General features: G+C 40.1%; 1 protein-coding gene across 13 annotated transcripts in view; it reads right to left on the bottom strand.

The window, feature by feature from the left end:
- Positions 1-7748, bottom strand: part of BNC2 (basonuclin 2) — a 372426-nt gene that overhangs the window by 262600 nt on the left and 102078 nt on the right. The window lies entirely within an intron of this gene.

Consider the following 7748-nt stretch of genomic DNA (forward strand, 5'->3'; position numbering starts at 1 on the left):
ATGAAATATCCAGCTTCCAGCAATTTATACATAAAATCATGCACAGGCCTATAGTGCCTAAAAGCTGAGATGACCAGAGACCTTTAAAGAGAACCCATTTTAATTTCTGTGATAAAACAGTAAGGCAGGTTTAGATTTCTTTAGGAAAGTGCAATGTCAAACTTTTTTTTTTTTATGATGTTCATCTCCTTGGAGCCTAAATAATAGAAAAGATTAAAACACACAAGAGCAACTTTCCTTACAGCTGTAGAATCTTGTCTTTCAAAATACCTGCACATTTAGTTTCATAAAAGTTACACGCATACAGAAGGCTTACAGAATTGAGCTCCCAGCTACAGCTCACTCTGTTGGCTAATACACTACTATCTGTAATTCTGTACCTGAACTATATGCTGTCCTTGATGCATGACAGGGCCTCCAATGACATGAATGGAAAACATACACTTGGATCACAGAGAGGATACGAGCCTTTATATTCTGCTTTCCTCTCACTGGCACACTCCAAAAGTTGAATTGTTCATCTTAAAAGAACTACATTGTACGACATTTTCATTCAACCTGTTCAAAGCCAGTAGTATTCCATTGTATAGGCACCAATCTTTAGGAAATACACAACAGAGTTCATGGAGCAAATACATGTATGCAGGGAGCCAGGCAGCCTATTTTCTTCCCTGGAATTCTGGTTAAATGAAGTTTAAAAAGAACAACCACAGCACAAAATGTGCTCATCAGTTGTGTCTCACTGATCTCTCTTCAAAATTATTGAGAAAAATTGGAGCAATTAAAGCTCTTTTCAGCACCAGTCGCAGGACGTATCACAAAAAACAGAGGCATTTACTACACCTCTCAAATTCTTCCATGAGTGGCATATTCCAATATTCACAGACTGCAGCACGTATCTCCACTGAGATATTTGTGTTTTTGTCCATTTCCAGATAAACATCATCTCAGACATCACGGTAAGTTTACCTGCAGTGACAGTACATTTCAGCTTTAATGTCAACACCAGAACAATTTTTCCCACTTTCCATAAAGCTTCCTACAGCATCACTTATTATTCACTTTCTAAGAAACGCTCGCTGCCTTCTGTGTTGCGCACGGGAAGGAATAGCAGGCTCGTAATCGTGTCATTTTCTCTTCTGAACTCCAGTGCTCTGTAAGTGGCAGATGACGCTCTCGTCTTCCCTTTGCACAAGTGCACAGATACGCATCACCGGTAGAGGATGGGGATGCAATGGCTTCCCAAGAGAGTCAGAATGGCATCAATGGTACATTGTTGGCAAGTTCACACTGATCAAAGCAATTCTGAGATGACTCCCCAGCACCCCCCCTTCCTCCCCCCCCCCCCCCCCCCCCCCACGAAAGAGATGGCCTCTCTAAGACAAAATGTCTATGACAAAACAACTGCCGTACAACTGGCACTGCTTCCTCTGTCAGTGAAGGAAAATCATTGAGAAAACCGTTGTCAAATATTTCAGTAAGGGAAAGGAGGTATTAGGTCATTACTATAATGAGTGGGGTGAGCAGCAACAAAGCAACAGATGCTTATCCACAGTCTGACGTACAGTCTCTTATTTTGGATAGCTGTTAGACAGACTGATGTTTAGCTAAAGGATGTGTTTTGCATCACTTAAAAACCATAGATAAGCAAAAAGACCTTCATTTAATAAAAGTGCTTTTTAAGATAATCCCCATCCACAGACAAGCTGGGCAAAAATTAAAACCCTTGACTATAGTTAATCTAGATGCTGAAATTCTGTGACTGTATTCCCTGAATTATAGGAAAAAGCTGCATTATTGATTCTCTTTCTGAAATAAAAAATTAAGAATGGGCGACGATGTTACTCTCTTTTTCCCCCTCCTGTATTTCAGCCTTCTTTTTCTGGAGGCAGTATCATTTATCCCCTCCTGGGCATACTAGGAACCCCAAGTTTGCAAATTCTCCTCAGCTGCAAAGAGCCATTAGTCTACAAGGCAAATCCTTTTACACAGGCACAAGCACTATTGTTTCACAAGAATAACTGAGCAAAGAAAGCTAGACACAGCATGTGTTTTGAGCATTTCTAGTAAAAAGTAAAAGCTCTTTAAAGCTTTTGTTTCTGATTGTACTTTATGACGGCATTTCTGTATCAGTGAACAGAGTGTTCCTTTGCAATCAGCGCAGTGTCACAACGACCTGGCAAATGTGAATGCTTTCACTATCACTACAGTCCCTGCAATCTTGCCTCAGCTGTGACCCATTCACTTTTGCCCCAACTTCACTAAGATGCCTTACTCAGCATCTAATTAGTTAGGGAAGATTTGCCTTGGCTCTTAACCCTGACATAAGAGCAAGAGACTCTGCTGCTGTTATATACCAAATCTGTTCTGTCACTACATTAATCAAATCCACACAAAACTGTACACGAAAAAGTAACCACTAAAATACAAAGTAAAAAAAAAAAAAAAAAAAAAAAAAGTAGAACGCAGAAAAACTATACGTTTAAAAACATCAAGCATTGGTGCTTATTGCACAGTATATTTGAGCGTGTGCTTTAATATAAGCTTCAAAGCTCCACACAGACTTTACAGTTCTGTGCACGCACATCTCAAAGTTAAGCAAAGATCTGACAGTGTTTTTAGCACATCATCAACTAAAAGACACAACGGCACAAATATGTTTGAACACTGTTTGTGTGTATGTGCAGGAGACAGAAACTGGAAACATTTTGCTGTGTCTTAGTTCTCCTGGAAATAATGAATACCGTAAAAGAAGGTTTGTGAGGAATGCTTTTCCTTCTAACCACGTACCATACATGCAGCCATGTAGATACTTCTGCATGTTCTTGTGCGTCTAGCTCCATATGCCACACAAACCATCCCGTGCTTTTGTCATGTACAGTAATTTCCAGTGCCTCTGTTCTGAGGCACATCAGAAGCACCACAAAATTCTCGATGCAAATACTATTTATTTGCTAAGGGGAAATGAACTATTGCACCACTAAACCATGCTTTGCTAAAATACCCATCAAAATTAAAGCAGATACCTGAAATAAGCCTATGCAACCTGATAAAGCATCCGAATTCGTACTTGCACATCAACTTATTCATGAACAACAACAAAAAATACTGGGGTCAGTTTATCTTTAAAATGGTGTGATAAGAAATATACATATTGAATAAACAGATTATGTTTGTTGATGATCACCGACAAAGGCGATTGCTAACTACTGTAAATGACAAAATGCGTTTTACCAGCATTAAACTTCCTCCCCAAATGTTCACAATAAATCAATGTATGGTGTTGTAGCCTGCTGTTCTGTTACGTTTGATCTCTTTTTGCATGTACACCTATATAAAAAGAATAGTTATGCACTACAGTAAAGCATTTAATTACGTAATAAATGGCAAAAATTACATACAATCTTTACAACCATCAACCCAGGAACACTTAAGAAGCTTTCCCCTTGAATCCGTTAGGCATTAAGCTACACTCCCATCTTTAAATACAGGTTGAACAAACAGTTTATGTGCTTATGTCTACATCAACGTCAGGAACTATCAGATTGTAGAATACAAGCACAGCTCAAAATAGGCAGTGCACACTGCATGCAGTGTAATATTTCCAGCAGCATTAATGCATACCACACAAATTATAAGTATTATTTCGTTTTCGTTGGAATAAGCATGCATTTATGCAAGGAAAAGAAGTCGAATTTACTGTACCATATCTCTCATGAACAGACGCGTCTATATTAATATACATCATTGATTTAATTTTTAGTTTTCTTGGTTTCCCCCTCACCTATCTAGAAGTGATTTCTCTGGTGATAACTAACACATCATGCTAATGAGAGAATCTAATGTACAATAGAGAAATGTCACTACTAATAATATTTGCATGAAGTTAAATAAAGCAACTGTAAGAGAATGTCAGACAGTTGTTCTTTAATAAGATACAGTTACACAATGAAATTATGTTGTTAATTTTGTTACATCATTGAGTGAATCCTAAATTACTATATAATGACGCACAGATCCATTTATAATTCTGATATACTGCTTTTTCACTCTCACATTGAAAAAAAAAAAAAAAAAGGCTTCTGGAAAGGCTATCACCTTTTTATTTGAAATGGATTAAGCATACTTCTTTCCCAACAGAAAGGTACACGGCTCTGGCATTTTGTGTCACTGTGGGTTTCTCCTATGGTTGCATTTCTGAAATCACTTTAAAAAGTATTTTAGAACATGAGAGCCCTTAAGGTGACTGGGAGAAGAAAGACGGCATTGCTTATTCTGACAAATGCACAAAACATTTATGAAAGGAGAAAACTATAAAAGCCTGTCTTTTTTAATCAATCACATCCAGGCCTTCCTTTCTGTCGTTAACAGCTCCTTGCCAGAACCAGTATGGGCAGTGGGTGCCCTGGACTTAACCAGATGAGCATGGAAGAGAAGCCGAGGGTTTCTGCTCATTCTCGACCTGTCACTGATCAAAGTGACCCAAAGAAGCACTCCTTTTTAAAAGTTAAGATTTATGCCCTCTGAGGTTATCAGACATTCTTCTGTATACAGAATGGGATGACCTCTTCCAAGCGCACCACACTCTTTTATATTGAAAAAAGGTGCATAGGCAAAACAATGCAGTCAAGTGGTCACATCATAAACTTCTGACAGGTAATTTAGGAGACTATTGCTCTTCTCCTATCACTCCACCAAAAGCTAAATTTGCTCTGGAATGTGGAGATGCCATTTTCCTGCGCTCCTGTTCTCTCAAGAATCTAAAAATAAATACTGTCATACTTGCTATTAATGTCTCAGCCCTATACAATAAATCCTAAAATTTCTAACAAATACATGCTTCCCTGCAACGATGCAGTAGATTCCTTTCATTCTGAGAAGAGATATTCATTCCTATAGCACGCTGACAGCTGTGCACTGTGAGCTAAGGGATAAGAATGGAGGGTGATCGCAAGGTTTTGTTTTGTTCTGAATCTTTCTTCTTGCCATGTTCCAATCTTTGTACTAAAAAACCTGCCTGATATTAAATTACAACTACAGGGAAAACTGATGGGGCTGAGGGTTTTGTTTGCTTCTAAGAAAACATGTAGAAAGCCAGCATTATACTTCGAACTTTGAAGAAGAAATGTCTCTAGCATTACTATGTATAGCTGGAAAAGTTTCATTAAGCAGCTCTTTCAAACCATGCCAAACTTCGCCTGCAACTTACGCACATTTAATAACATCATGCTATTTGTAATCACGAAAACAACTGTTCTTAAAGAATAGGAAAAAAATTAAAAATACTTACATTTCCAGAAGGTGGATCGAATATAATTATCAAACAAATAAAGGAAAATAGGTAACAGAAATCAATAGTCAAAATTTCAGTGATTTAGACAGAACGATTGGCACTTAGACACAAATTTGCAGCTACACTTGCACACAGTCTGTGCTTACAGCCTGCACGAGACAATACGTTGCAACAGCCTTAACAAACTAGAAATATAAGACAAAATATTATCCATAAAGAGGAGAGAAATGCATACAGCGAAAGAACTTACCCTCCTCTTAAGAGCATGATGAAAGCATATTTGGACTGAGTATGCTTAGCACACGATAAACAAACAAAATATGACAAGGAGATTAACACAGTGCCCAAACGCATTAAGTACGGACTTTTAAGAAATAAACCTGCTCGAAATCACCACCTTTGAAGTGCTACCTTTGTGTGTGCACTGCAACGGATGCATACACACTGATACAGCACCTACCACACGTTTAGTCATTTAGCACGCTACTTCTCCCCTTTCCTACAGAACACAGCATGACCACGCACGTTCAGCATTGTGCAGAATTCAGAAAACACACAAGGATTAGCACATTTAAAACAGTACTTTTTAAAAAGAGAACAAAGCCCAGACAGCCTGTCTTACATGCGTGAATGTTTGGTTTGATCTAATGAGCTGGTCATCCTAAATTATCTGACCCCCCCCCTTCTCCACACACACACACACACACACACACACGCTGATGCTCTTTATTTAGTTTTGTTTCCTTTCTTTGTCAGTGTTGAACATTTCCTAGCATTTCAGAGACAACAGAGGCTAAATCTGTTGAAAAAGGCCTAATACTTAACTGGCAGTCTAATGCTATCTATGCGGTTCAATCGTCATTTATCAATTGATCGTTATCTGGATCTAGTTGTGTTAACTCTTCTGTGGCTGAAGTGGAAAGAACCTTTTCTCCACCCCGAAAATTTAATCTCACTTCTTAATAAAAGAACACAGCAAGCAATTTGAATAACTGCTTTCCACTCTGTTGCTCAACGCCCATACAACCAGATATGCTGTGTATCACAGGCACACACAGCTGACAAGCCCTGCGAGCGCTGCAGTAGCAGTTCACACTTCTTAGTGCCAACCAGCCTTGTTTTTTTGCAACGTGCATCTCTACCAGGAATGAACTTTTTTACTTTCAAGAACGAGAAAGAGTACGGAGTCGCTTATTTGCCTTATGCTGATGACATTCTATACCGGCGTACTGTATCAGCAGTAATCAGGGTCCCTCTACAGGATATATCAAAATATTTCCTATTCAAATGCCTTTATCCTATCCTGAGCTATACAGCTTAAACTGTGTTCCACAGACGACTGCTATTGGTTATTAACTATCTGCTTGGAGTCTTTCTTGGCTTTAAAGTTTTCTGATATTTTTTTTCAAATCAAATTACTGTTTTACGGCCAGTACTCAGGCATGCTTTGTCACTGCAAACTACAAAAGCCCAATTACTTTCTCTCTCCTCGCACGCCGGAACGCCTCTCAGGTAAATGAGTTCATTCATCTGATGTCCAACATTAAATAAAAGTCTAATTTAAATACACAAATCATTTACCAGCTCCTCTTTTGGCTAAAACAATATTTCATTTATTATCAGCCAGTGTCAGACCATAATTGGAAACTACTTTCCAGAAAGGCGAAGCGTCCCCTGGTAAGGAGTCACCCTGCTAAACCCTCCAGGTTGAACTTCCCTCCTCTGCCTGAGCCCCGGCCAAACTGAAAGTTTCTCCCTCGCCGTTTTGGTCCCCCCCCTCCCTTTTTTTTTTTTTTATTTTTTATTTTTTTTTATTTTCCGGCTTCACCCAGAAGAGCCGAGCCAAGCAATTGTGCAAGATTAGCTGTAACACACAGGGCGCGTATCACCAAGTGCATGGTACAGAGACACTGGCTCCTGTGATTAATTATCAGTTATTACTGGCCTTGCAGTAACATTTTAGCTTTCCCGTCAGAACCAGCATACCAGGCTGCCTTAAACGCGGCCCCCGGTGAAGGAGCAGCTCTGGGGAAGACGCCAAGGCACAGCTCCGCAGGAAGGGGGAGAGCGGGAGAGGGAGCGGGCAGGAGCGAGGGAGCGGAGCGGGACCCGAGCCGGAGCTGTCTGTCTCCTCCGGCGGCTGCGGCCGCGCCGCGCTCCGCTCCGGAGCTCCGAGCGGCGCTCCGCCACGTGAAGTCAATTACGCTGCTCGGAGGGGCCCCCCAGATTCCCTGTCAGCTCGGTTTGGGGGGGCTTACGTACTCGGGAAGAAAGGAAGGAGTTTTGCTGGGATAGCAGATACTTTTATTTGTGGGACGGAGGGAGCGTGAGGGGGATAAGAGGCTGAAGCAAAACAAGAGCAAACAAAGAAAAGAAAAAAACAGTCTTGCAGGGAGCAAAGCCCTGTTTGGGAACTTTAAAACAAACGTTTCGCTTTTTACTTAAAGCTTTAATA

Source organism: Gallus gallus, chromosome Z (genome assembly GCF_016699485.2).
Source record: "Gallus gallus isolate bGalGal1 chromosome Z, bGalGal1.mat.broiler.GRCg7b, whole genome shotgun sequence".
Classification (NCBI taxonomy): Eukaryota; Metazoa; Chordata; class Aves; order Galliformes; family Phasianidae; genus Gallus; species Gallus gallus.